General features: G+C 40.4%; 1 long non-coding RNA gene across 1 annotated transcript in view; it reads right to left on the bottom strand.

Annotated features, from left to right (window-relative positions):
• The window catches only part of LOC118766011, a 19401-nt gene extending 7840 nt beyond the window's left edge, over window positions 1–11561 (bottom strand). Inside the window, exons 1-2 of the long non-coding RNA XR_005001937.1 lie at window positions 11552–11561; window positions 9423–9426 (exon numbers count right to left, since the gene is read on the bottom strand). This is a non-coding gene — a long non-coding RNA (uncharacterized LOC118766011). The remainder of the gene's footprint in view (window positions 1–9422; window positions 9427–11551) is intronic.
• Between the last annotated feature and the right edge of the window lie 833 nt (window positions 11562–12394).

Raw genomic sequence — 12394 nt, 5'->3', positions numbered from 1 at the left:
GCTGCATAAGGTTCAGAAGTGGGGGGGGAGGGGGGGAGAAGGTGCAGATATTGAGTAAGAGTAAGCGGAAGAGAGGGGAGAAAGGGGCAGGGGAGAGGTAGCGAGAAAGAGAGATGTGTGTGTATAAGTGTGTGTTTGCACGTGTGTTTGTGTGTGTGTTTTAAAATAGATGGTCTTAGACAGCAAGCGATTTTAAGAAAATAAGATACAAATACACACACACACATACATATATATATATATATATATATACACATATACATAGGTATACACACACATATATATACATGTACTCACATATATACACACATACATACATACATACATATATATATATACACACACACACATACATATATACATATGCATACACACACACATATATACACACATACATGCATACATATACACACATACATACACAAAGAAGAAAAGAGGGAGAGAGACAGAGAACCAGAGAGGGAGAGAGGTAAATATGATGTATGAGGAGAGGAAGGCAGCAGGCCATTGTGAAGGAGATTAACAGAATAAAATGTTTGCGCCTGTCAGTCAGTAGGGCATGGCTGGAGGTGGCTCAGGTGTATATTTAGGGAGGAGAAAATAAGTGCTGGGGGTGATAGATGGGTGGGTGAGTGGGGAAAGGTGTGTGAAGGCTATGACAAAGGACGAAAAAAATACTTCAGTGCTGTTGTTCAGCTCAGGTAAACACTGATGAAGTAGGCCTATGATCAAAGATGTTCCAGCCATGACCATCCTCTCTGTGTCTCTGTGTGTGTGTGTGTGTGTGTGTGTGTGTATCATCATCATCATTGTTTAACGTCAATTTTCCAAGCTGGTATGGGTTGGATGGTTTGACTGAGGACTGGCAAGCCAGTAGGCTACACCAGGCTCCAATCTGATCTGGCAAGGTTGCTACAGCTGGATGCCCTTCCTAACACCAGTCACTCCAAGAGTGTAGTGGGTGCTTTTACATACCACCAGCACAGGAGCCAGTTCGAGGCATTGGTTTGACCTGTACAGAGGTGCTTTTTACATGCCACCGATGGGAGCCAGTCGGGGGCATTGACCAGCACTGATATATATATATATATATATATATATATATATCTATATATATATATATATATTCATACGGGGTTGGACAAATAATGGAAGCACTGTAAAATTTCAAACAATTTATTTTAATATGGAGTAGGACTGCCTTTTTGGCAGTAATTACAGTTTGAATTCTATGAAGTATGGACTTGTACAAAGTTTGAAATGTTTCCAAAGGAACTTTTGTCCATTCATCAGTTAAAACATTTTCCAGTTCTTGTAGTGATGATAGTTGAGGATATCGGCTCCTTACTTATTTTTCTAAAATGCACCATAAATGTTCAATAATATTGAGATCTGGGGACTGTGGTGGCCAGATAAGATGTTCAAATTCACTAGAACGTTCCTTGTACCATTCAGTAACAACTTTAGCTGTATGAATTGGTGCATTATCATACTCAAAGATTGTGCTTCCCTGCGGAAACAGTTCCGCAACCATAGGATGAATTTGATCAGATAAAATGCTTAAATAGTCTTGACTATTAATTCTACCATGAAGGGAAACCATTAGGCTGGCAGATTTCCAAGATATAGCTCCCCAGATCATCACACATCCTGCTCCATGTTTAAGAGTTAGAAGAAGGCAGTCTGGGTCAAATGCTTCTTTTGGCTAATTTCACATGTATACTCGGCCGGTGGTCAGAAATAAGGTAAAGGATGACTCATCCGAGAATATAACATTCTTCCACTGCTCTAGGGACCAATAGGGCAATAGTGGAAGACAATTGTCCATGCTGTCACACAATGGGATTGAACCCAGAACCAGGTGTTTGGGAAACAAGCTTCTTATAACACAGCTATATATATATATATATATATATATATATATATTTATCTACACACACACACACATACACACACAGAGGCACAGACACGGTTGCATGGTAAGAAGCTTGATTCCCAACCACATGGTTCCGGGTTCAATCCCACTGTGTAGCACCTTGGGCAAGTGTCTCCTACTATAGCCTTGGCCTGACCAAAGCCTTGTGAGTGGATTTGGTAGACAGAAACTGAAAGAAACCTGTCATATATATATATATGTGTGTGTGTGTGTGTATGTGTGTGTGTGTCTGTCTGTCTGTCTGTCTGTGTGTGTCTTTGTGTCTGCATTTGTCCCCACCATCATTGCTTGACGACCAGTGTTGGTGTATTTACATCCCAGTAACTTAGAAGTGCAACAAAAATTTCCAATAGAATAAGTACTAGGCTTAGAAACAAGTCCTAGGGTTAAATTGCTTGACAGAAACACTTTGAGGCAGTGCACCAGCATGGCCACAATGAAACGACTGAAACAAGTAAAAGAAAGATCATCATAGAGTTCCATAACACGAAATGCATTTTCTTTCTGACCTCTATCCAATGTGGAGATCACCAGAAAAAAAATTGATTTTGCATTAAGGAACTCCATGTCATGTCTAGATTATCAGAAGTGCAATGTTTTCATTGCATAATCCGTCTTTTCCCCTTTGATATTTTTATTTGGGGAAGTTTGTTGATTTCTTGTGATTATCTGTGCTTCTCATTCACTCTCAGAAGCAATTTCCTCCAGATATATTTGCTTACTTTCACTTCTTGGAGCGAAGATGGCTTCAGCAAATCAAGGATTCGTTTCTTGTGGTATTTCGTATAATTTTCTTTATCCTTGTTGTTCAAATTCACATCATTGACCACTCTGAGCGATTTCTCTTAGCTCGTTTCTATCATGCGTGTGTGTATGTGTGTATATATGTGTGTATATGTATGTGTATATATATATAATATATATATATATATCAAAATTTAGAGGACAGACCACTAAAAGTGGACGGTCTATATCTATATAGGCTGTCCACTTTTAGTGGTCAGTCCTCTAAATTTTGTATGTAAAAAATTTTTAATCTTCGGATTTTTTAAGAATATGCTAGGCCTCTGGTTTTAATTGATTAATATCAATTTCTATATATATATATGTATATATATACATACATACATACATACATACATACATACATATATATTAATATATATATATACATGGAGAGACAGACAGACAGACAGAGAGATAGATATCTTTTGCTGTGGTAGAGGACAAACACAGACTTAAAGACACACACTCACACACAAACACACACACAACTGACTTCTTACAGTTTTTATCTACCAAATCCACTCATAAGGCTTTGGTCAGCTTGAGGCTATAGCAGAAGACACTTGCCCAAGGGGCTACACAGTGGGCCTGAATCTGGAACCATGTGGTTGGGAAGCTAACTTCTTACCATTCCCCATACCTGCCCCTATATATGTATATATATATTTATATAATATATATATGTATATATAATATATACATATATATATATGCATATATATATATATATATATATATATATATATATATATATATATATATATATGCATATATATATATGTATTCATGCACACACAGACACATATATATATATATATATAGTCCTTGTTTTGTTTTCACGTCCTTTTGCCATGGATCCTGTCAGACCTTCCAACCTGTCATCATGGAACATGGACATTAGATGATGAGATGATGATGATGATGATGTGTTGATGGTGGTGGTGGTTTTGGTGATGGTGATGATGATGATGTTGGTGGTGGTGATGGTGATGATGATGATAATGATGATGATGATGATGATGATGATGATGATGATTGAAGAAACACAAATGGTAGTGTGATTTGCTAGAAATTTAGCTGCTGCTTCCACCAGATCAGTCATGCATATGGTGGTTCCCTCTTTACATATGCATCTCTGGTGACTGAAATTATAGGCAATGCACTTTGATATTAGAAATTCTGTTTGCTGTGTGGAATCGGCACATTGTATGCGTAGAATATTCTATCAGCTATGTTGAATCAGCGCCATATAAGTGTAGAAAACTGCAGAATAATGACCCAGACAACTGACCGATCAGCAGATGTCTGAATACATCATTATGGTAATGCCTTTTTTTTCTTTTTTCCATCTATGTGACATATCATCTTATTGATGTTTTGATCCAGATCAGGCCTGTTCAAACAGATCAATGTTCAAAGGCAATTCATCTGTGATCAGTCTGCCAGTTTTTTTTCCTTTTCCTTTTCCTTTACCCACCCTTTCTTCAGGTCATAGTTTATGGTAGGTTATGTAATTTGAGGGAGATTAGGTTGTTATTTCAGGTAAATCAAACAACTACATAGAGATACAAGCTATTACCATCATATTATTATCTTTTTTTTTTGCTTGTTATTATTGTTGTTGTTAAGGCAGCGAGCTGGCAGAAGCGTTTCCATGCCGAGCGAAATGCTTAGTGGTATTTCATCTGCTGCTACGCTCTGAGTTCAAATTCTGCCGAGGTCAACTTTGCCTTTCATCCTTTTGGGGTCCATCGGCCCCAAACTTTTTTTCTGAGGAGCAAGTAAAGGATCCGTGTACAAGAATTGCCTGAAAACTATTTTGGGGTACTTAATTAAGTACCAGTTATGCACTGGGGTTGATGTATTCGACTTAATTTCTTTGTCTATCCTTGTTTTTCCCCTCTATGTTTAGCCCCTTGTGGGCAATAAAGAAATAAGAAATAAGAAACATTAGCATGCCAAATGAAATGCTTTGCAGAATTTCATCTGTATTCACGTTCCGAGTTCAAATTCTGCTGAGGTCAACTTTGCCTTTTATCCTTTTGGGGTCTATAAAATAAGTACCAGTGAAGCACTGGGGTTGATGTAATCAACTTAGCCACTTCCCCAAAATTGCTGGCCTGGTGTCAGAATTTGAAATCATTTTTATTGCTGTTGTTGTTGGTGGTGGTGGTGGTGGTGGTGATGAAGCAAGCTGGCAGAACCATTAGAATGCTGGGCAAAATGCCTCACAGCATTCTGTCCATTTTTAAGTTCCGAGTTCAAATTCCGTCGAGGACGATTTTAGCACAAGCACGCACACATGCACGTGCACACACACACACACACACACACACACACACACATGCATATGTTTGTATGTAAAATGTTGTTTGTTCCTTCTTGAGCCAAGCCTGGCTCATAAGGGCCGGTTTCCTGGTTTCTTTGGCGTATAGGTTCCTCACCTGGATGGGACGCCAGTCCGTCGCAGGTGAGCTGCAAGATGCAGGAGAAAAGAGTGAGAGAAAGTTGTGGTGAAAGAGTCAGCAGAAGTTCGCCATTACCTTCTGCCGGAGCCGTGTGGAGCTTTGGTGTTTCACTCATAAACACACACATTGCCCAGTCTGAGATTCGAACCTGCAATCCCTCAACCGTGAGTCCGCTGCTCTAACCACTAGGCCAGGTGCCTCCACTATGTAAAATGTAAGTATTGTAAAATGTGGCCCCGAGGATGGCAAATGAACATATAGAAAACAAGAAGAAATACACAAAGGATGGGGACATACTCACCCCCCTCATCAGTTATCGACCAAAAATCATCACCATTTCGACACGTTATCTGTGATATTGTTCAATCTGGTAGCATCAGTAGCAGAAACATGCTGGGGTATGAATGAGCAAACATGAAAGACAAAGTAAGACAAGAAAAAAAAAAAAAGAAAAGAAAGAAATGAAGTCTCTCGACTGATCTGTAAAGAGAAGTTATGAGGAAAACAAGAAAATATACATAAAATAAAAATGGAAGACAGTAATGATAAATAAAATAAATGACACAGATATTTGTATTCATAGAAAGCCTTTTGGCTATATGACAGAATTAAGACAAGACATGTGCAAAAGTAATGCTAATTGGAAAGAACGTGGTTTTTTTGGAGTTTGGAAAATAGATGAAGCAAAATAAGATAAGTTGAAGCAAACCATGAGATGAAACTAAATTTTAAATCTTAGACAGAAGCTGGAAAGAAAAAAAAAACAGAAACACAATGGACTGAGAAATTGGTTAAGCCATAACTGATGGATAGTGAAGGCACATGGCCTAGTGGTTAGAGCTGCAGACTCGTGGTCAAGGGATCGTGGGTTCGAATCTCAGATTAGGCAATGTGTGTGTTTATGAGCAAAATACCTAAGCTCCATGTGGATCCGGCAGAAGGTAATGTTGAACTTCTGCTGACTCTTTCACCACAACTTTCTCTCACTCTTTCCTCCTGCATCTTACAGCTCACCTGCGACAGACTGGCGTCCCGTCCAGGTGGGGAACCTATACGCCAAGGAAACCAAGAAACCGGCCCTATGAACCTGAACAGCTCTGCAGCTGGTCAGCTCCTTTCAAACTGTCCGACCCATGCCATCATGGGAAACGGACGTTAAACGATGATGATGAAGACGAAAATGGAATTAATACAAAATACAAGTGGCAATAATGGCAGTGAACTGATGAAGTTAGGACAAAGATAATGCCTTTAACTTTTCTTCCCAGCTCTCTGCTCTTCTAGTTCAAATTTCACCATAGTCAGTTTTGCTTTTTTTCTTTTTTTTTGGGGGGGGGTCAGTAAATAAAGATCCAGTTTAGTCCAGTCCAGTCCAGTCCAGGATGCAGGGCCAGATCAAGACCCATCAAAGCCCTAAACACTTAAAAGGTTTTGGTGATGTAATTTAAAATATATATTGATTTCAAATTTTGGCACAAGGCCAGTAAGTTTGGTGGCAGGGAAGTCGATTACATTGACCCCAGTGTTTAACTGGTACTTATATTATCAACCCATGAAAGGCAAAGTCACCCTCGGCAGAATTTGAATATGTAACGTGCCTTCATTGGTCAGTTCAAGTTAAGACAGTGTCATGTGACAACTTGCTAGGGCTGCCTGCTGGAGCCTGGCAGCAGGTATTTAAATGGAAATTTGACATGACAGTCAATCGCCCGCTGACACTCGTTGATGCTACATCGAAGAGGCCAGGGAAAAGAAGAAAGAAGACATGCACCCAACACCAGAGCTGAAGACACCTCCGAAAGGTGGGGGCCCGCCATGTCAAAACGGTAGAGGAGTAGGGGCCGAAACTGGACGAGGTTCCTCCTGATGATGTCTTGAGCTAACTGGATCCTATAAAGGATCTGTTGTGGTAGCAGACCACGAAACACAGTTGAAATTCCTTTCAAAATACAAACAATAAAAAAAAAACCATAGAACAAATTTTTATTTTTCAAAATGAATCAAAACTAACAGCAAGATGGAAAATAAAGTTTATATTTGTAGACTTCCATCTTATATTTGAAAAGTTTTCTCCTACTTCTTTTAATTGCAAAGTCTTTGATTAGATCCTCACTTTGACACCATGAACACAACGAAATTATATTTCTTATCACATAAACCACTTTAGCAATTTTAAAATGATTACTTTTGTATTGTAAACCATTTATCCTTTCTGTGATGCCCCTAGTACGTTCTTTTGCTTAATGGTTAATCCAGTGCTGTCAGGTTGAAAGATTGGCAAAATTCTGAGAGTATCAGACTGCTGTTTTGCATTATCTTTTCTTAGGGGTAAGTTCTGAGTTCAGATCCCTCCCATGTATTGATGGGGTCCCTTCCTTCTGTTCAATGTGTAATTGATCAACATGGGCATATCAGCTTCATAACCAGCATAAATAAGCCAGTAATGATAACAGCCAATGGACAACAATATGCTTGGACTTCGTTCAGAAATGGGACAAAGTGAAATACAAGGGGGGTGCTGAAAAGTTCCTGGCTTTAAGGGTATCGCGAAAGGCCTGGTCGGAGACCCAACTTTCTGAGTTCTTTAGCAGGGCTTAAAAAAACTGAAGGACTGCTGCAATAAGTTTGTGAATCCAAGATAGGAATATGTTGAATAAAATCATAATTAACTGATCCTACTGTATTTTCTTTTACTCAAAACCAGGAACTTTTCAGCATACCCTTGTATATATATATATATATATATATATATAATTGAAAGTTACAGAAAAACAAAAGCTGAAGACAGGTGTATTAGTTTAACGATCAGGAACGTGAGAAAATCTTTTACATTTTGAGCCTACGCTCTTCAGCAGAAAGGAACACAAGGAAATAAACAGTATATATATATATATATATATATATATAATATAAAAAAAGGAACCAAGAAGTGGAACGAAACGACGAATCGGAACGAACCTGATGCGGGGCGCTGTCAGACAATAAGGTGATAAATAAAAATATATGCATACATACAAACATATATGTACGTACCTACATCTACATGTATATATACATGCATATATAAATAATTATACGTGGGTACAGGACATCACAATATGACGTAGAAACGGAAAAAACAAAAAAACAAGAAAACGAAAAACAATTACAGGACGAGCTACACATATATATAAATATATGAGGGGGTACTGAAGAGTTACTGGCGTTAAGGGTATCACAAAAAACCTGGTTAGTGGCCTAACCATTCAAGTACTTTTTCAGGGTTTAGAAAAACTGAAGGGCTGCTGCAATGAGGGTGTGAATCCGAGAGAGGAATATTTTGAATAACATAATTAACTGATCGTCTTGTATTTTCTTTTACTCAAAGCCTGGAACTTTTCAGCATACCCTTTGTATGCTTGACCATAGATCTGATGACAGAATGACTAAAAGAGGGAGAGAATGAGAAGAAGTGGAGGGTTAGAGAGATGAGGTGAGGAGGAGATATTGCTGGTTGCCATAGAGACATGTAAATGAAGGTAAACTCACACCACACCAGAATGTTTTTATTGTTTTTCTTTCGTTTTTCTTTTGTGGCAGGGGGGGGGGGACGGGGGGGCTACTTTTGCCGTCCCCTGAGGCTCAGTAGAAGTCATGAAAGTGTTTACAGAGTGAAGCGGAATAGTTCTGTTGGCACCACAGATACTGGTGGTGGTGGTGGTGGTGGTAGTGGTGGTGACAGTGGCGGCATTGATGATGATGATGATGATATTGAGGATGGTAATGAAAGGGGGAGATGGGATGGTGTTGGTAGAAGTAGTGGTGGTGATGGTAGTACTGAAAGTACAAGTAGCAGCAGCCGCAGCAGCAGTAGTAGAGGTAGTAGCAGGAGAAGGAGGGGGAGTAATAATAGTAGCACTGCCGGTGGTGGTTGTAGTAGTAGTAGTAGTAGTAGTAGTTGTGATGCTGCTGGTATAAGCACGCACACACACACACACATACACACATTAGAGAAACAGTACTAACCAAAGTCTTCAATATGTTAACTAACATGTGTATGTGTGTGCATGCTTGTGTGTGTGTGCGCGCATGCTTGTGTGCGTGTGTGTATACACTTCTTTAGTGTATGTATGTGTGTCTCTTCTGATCAGGGAACCAACATCTATCTAGCTTATGCTTATGTCAGTGTGTGTGTATGCTTTTATACATGTGTGTGTGTGTTTATGCATGCATATCATCATCACCATCATCACCATCCTCCTCCTCATCATCATCATCATCATCACCTTCTTCATTGTCATCATAATCTTCCACCTCCTTCACCTCCTCTTCCTCATTACCTTCATCATCATCATCATCACCACCTCATCATCATCATCATCACCAACTTCATCATTGTCATCATCACCTTCCTCCTCCTCCATCTCCTTCACCTCCTCCTCTTCATTACCAACACCGGCACAGAGTCTGTGCTTCACAATCATGCTTTGCAACCATGCCTCACAACCATGCTTTGCATCCATATTTCACAACCACACTTCACAACCACACCTTGCAACCACGCCTTGCAACCATACCTCACAACCATGCTTTGCATCCATACTTCACAACCACACTTCGCAACCATGCCTCACAACCAAGCTCACAACCACACCTCACAACTACACCCGGCAACCATGCCTCGCAACCATGCCTCACAACCACACTTCGCAACCATGCCTCACAACCAAGCTCACAACCACACCTCACAACCACACCCGGCAACCATGCCTCGTAACCATGCCTCACAGCCACACCTCACAACCACAACTTCCAACCATGCCTCACAACTATGCTTCACAACTAAAAATGCTTATTGGTCAAATGACCGCTACACACTAGCTTTGGTTTTAGTTTAATTGGAACACCTTTGTTACTCCAGATGTTATTAAGCTTTCCTACGGACGTCCTTGCACTGTCCAATTCCTTTCTTACAAGTGGCTTCATTAGAGATTCAGATCCCAAAATACTTGTGCAGTACAATTGTTCAAGCCTCTCGCTGCTCAATCTGATGTTAACATTTACTTTCTCTTTTGCTGCCACCATGCCTCAGTCCACTCAGCTGTAAAACAAGTTCCAACAACAACAGCTAGGAAGTTAACCCTGTAAACTTGCTGACATCCCATTCATGACTAGGGATTGTTGTTATCTTAGTCACTTATACGCCATGGAAACTGAGTTAAACTCTGCATTTATGAATCCTAGGACTCATGACAGACATAACCTTATTCGTATCTGTGGAGTACTCGGCCACTTGCATTTAAAATACAATGAACCAGCTTTCCGATCAGCGAGTAGTGTGTTAATCTCAGTTACTTTCAATACCATGGAAACTGAGTTAAACTCTGACTTTACGAGTCCTATAACTCAAGACTCAAGGCAGACCTAACTTAACTTAACTTAAGTCTGTGGTGTACTCAGCCACTTGCATTTAAAATACAACAAACCAGCTTCCCATTCGGCAGATAGTGTAGTAACCTCAGTTATTTTCAATGCCATGGAAGCCAAATTAAACTCTGAACTCATGGGTCCTATAACTCAAGACACAAGGCAGACCTAACTTAACCTCAGTCTGTGGAGTACTCAACCACTTGCATTAAAATACAACAAACCGGTAGTTCAGTCGATGAGAAAAGTAGACTACTCATAATGAAAACCCACAGCGGTTCCTCTTGTTATTGTTGCTATGTGTACAGGGGAGCCATGTTTGTTTAAAGCCAGAGAGATTAAAGAGCAAGTAATTGCACAGATATAGAAGATTGTCACAACATGCAGTGCTGCCATCTATATCAACAAAGAAACTGGATGGCAATGGTTGTGGTGGTACTGGTGGTAGCGGTGTTAGTGGTTATGGTGTCGGTGGTGGTGGCGGCAGCAGCAGTGGAGGGCAGCGTTTATTTGCTGGACTCAAATTGTTTCCTCTTTTTTTGACCTTTAGTTTTAAGAGACACAGAAATTTTTACTGCTTTTTCTAGCAGGCCAAGCAACCATATAGAGGCCTTCTTTGAATGTTTCCTTGGTGATGGTGGTGGCGTGGCTGCAGCAGCAGCAGCAGCGGTGGTGGTACTAGTGTTGAACTGGTGCTGGTAATGGTGGTGGTGGTGGTGGAGGAGGAGGAGGAAAGGTATTTTTGTTTCTGTTTCATTGTCCTGTTCAGCCCTGCCCAGATCAGCCCTGATCGATTTAATCTAGTGCTTTCCAGTAATGACCATCCCATCTTAATTGTCAACATTGACTATTGTTTGACAGGGCTATAACCCAAATTGTTTCCCCCCACATATCTCCCCCACTGCATTTTAAGACCGACAGGAATTTCGCTGTTCTTTCTAGCACACCAAACAACGACATAGAGGTTTCTCCTGGAGTTTCTCTAATGGTGGTGGTGGTAGTGGTTGTGGTTGTAGTGATGGTCATGGTGGTAGAAATGACAGTGGTGGTGGCAGCTGCGGTGGTGGCTGTAGCGGTGGTGGTAGTGGTGGTGGTGGTTGCGGCAGTGGCAGTGGTGGTAGTGGTGGTGGTGGTGGTGGAGATGTTTGGGTTAAAGAGCTGTAAAGTGATTAGCAGGGAGCCACAAACATGTCAGTTTGAATCTCTTGCTCATTGGACTCTTCTCCTGTAACCCATATACCCTTTCTGCCACCCTATGCACGCTTCTTCTAATTCTCATCTGCTCGCTCCCTTCTCATTAAAAACCCCACAATCTTCATACACACATTAATTGCATCCCTGATCAAGTGATTACCTGCAACATAACATTGACTTTTGATACACAGACAGGCACATACAGGTGTTCCTTTATATCAGTTTGCTCTGTATATCTTATTTCTTTACTGCCCACAAGGGGCTACACACAGAGGGGACAAACAAGGACCATAAAACAGATTAAGTCGACTATATCAACCCCCAGTGTGTAACTGGTACTTATTTAATCAACCTCAAAAGGATGAAAGGCAAAGTCGACCTCAGCGGAATTTGAACTCAGAACGTAAAGACAGAGAAAATACTGCTAAGCATTTCACCCAGCATGCTAACATTTCTTATTTCTTTACTGCCCACAAGGGGCTACACACAGAGGGGACAAATAAGGACAGAAAAACGGATTAAGTCAATTATATCGAAACCAGTGCATAACTGGTACTTATTTAATCGATTCCGAAAGGATGAAAGGCAAAGTCGACCTCGGCGG

Source organism: Octopus sinensis, linkage group LG14, assembly GCF_006345805.1.
Source record: "Octopus sinensis linkage group LG14, ASM634580v1, whole genome shotgun sequence".
NCBI classification, from domain to species: domain Eukaryota; kingdom Metazoa; phylum Mollusca; class Cephalopoda; order Octopoda; family Octopodidae; genus Octopus; species Octopus sinensis.
This window is presented reverse-complemented; position numbering and strand designations above follow the sequence as displayed.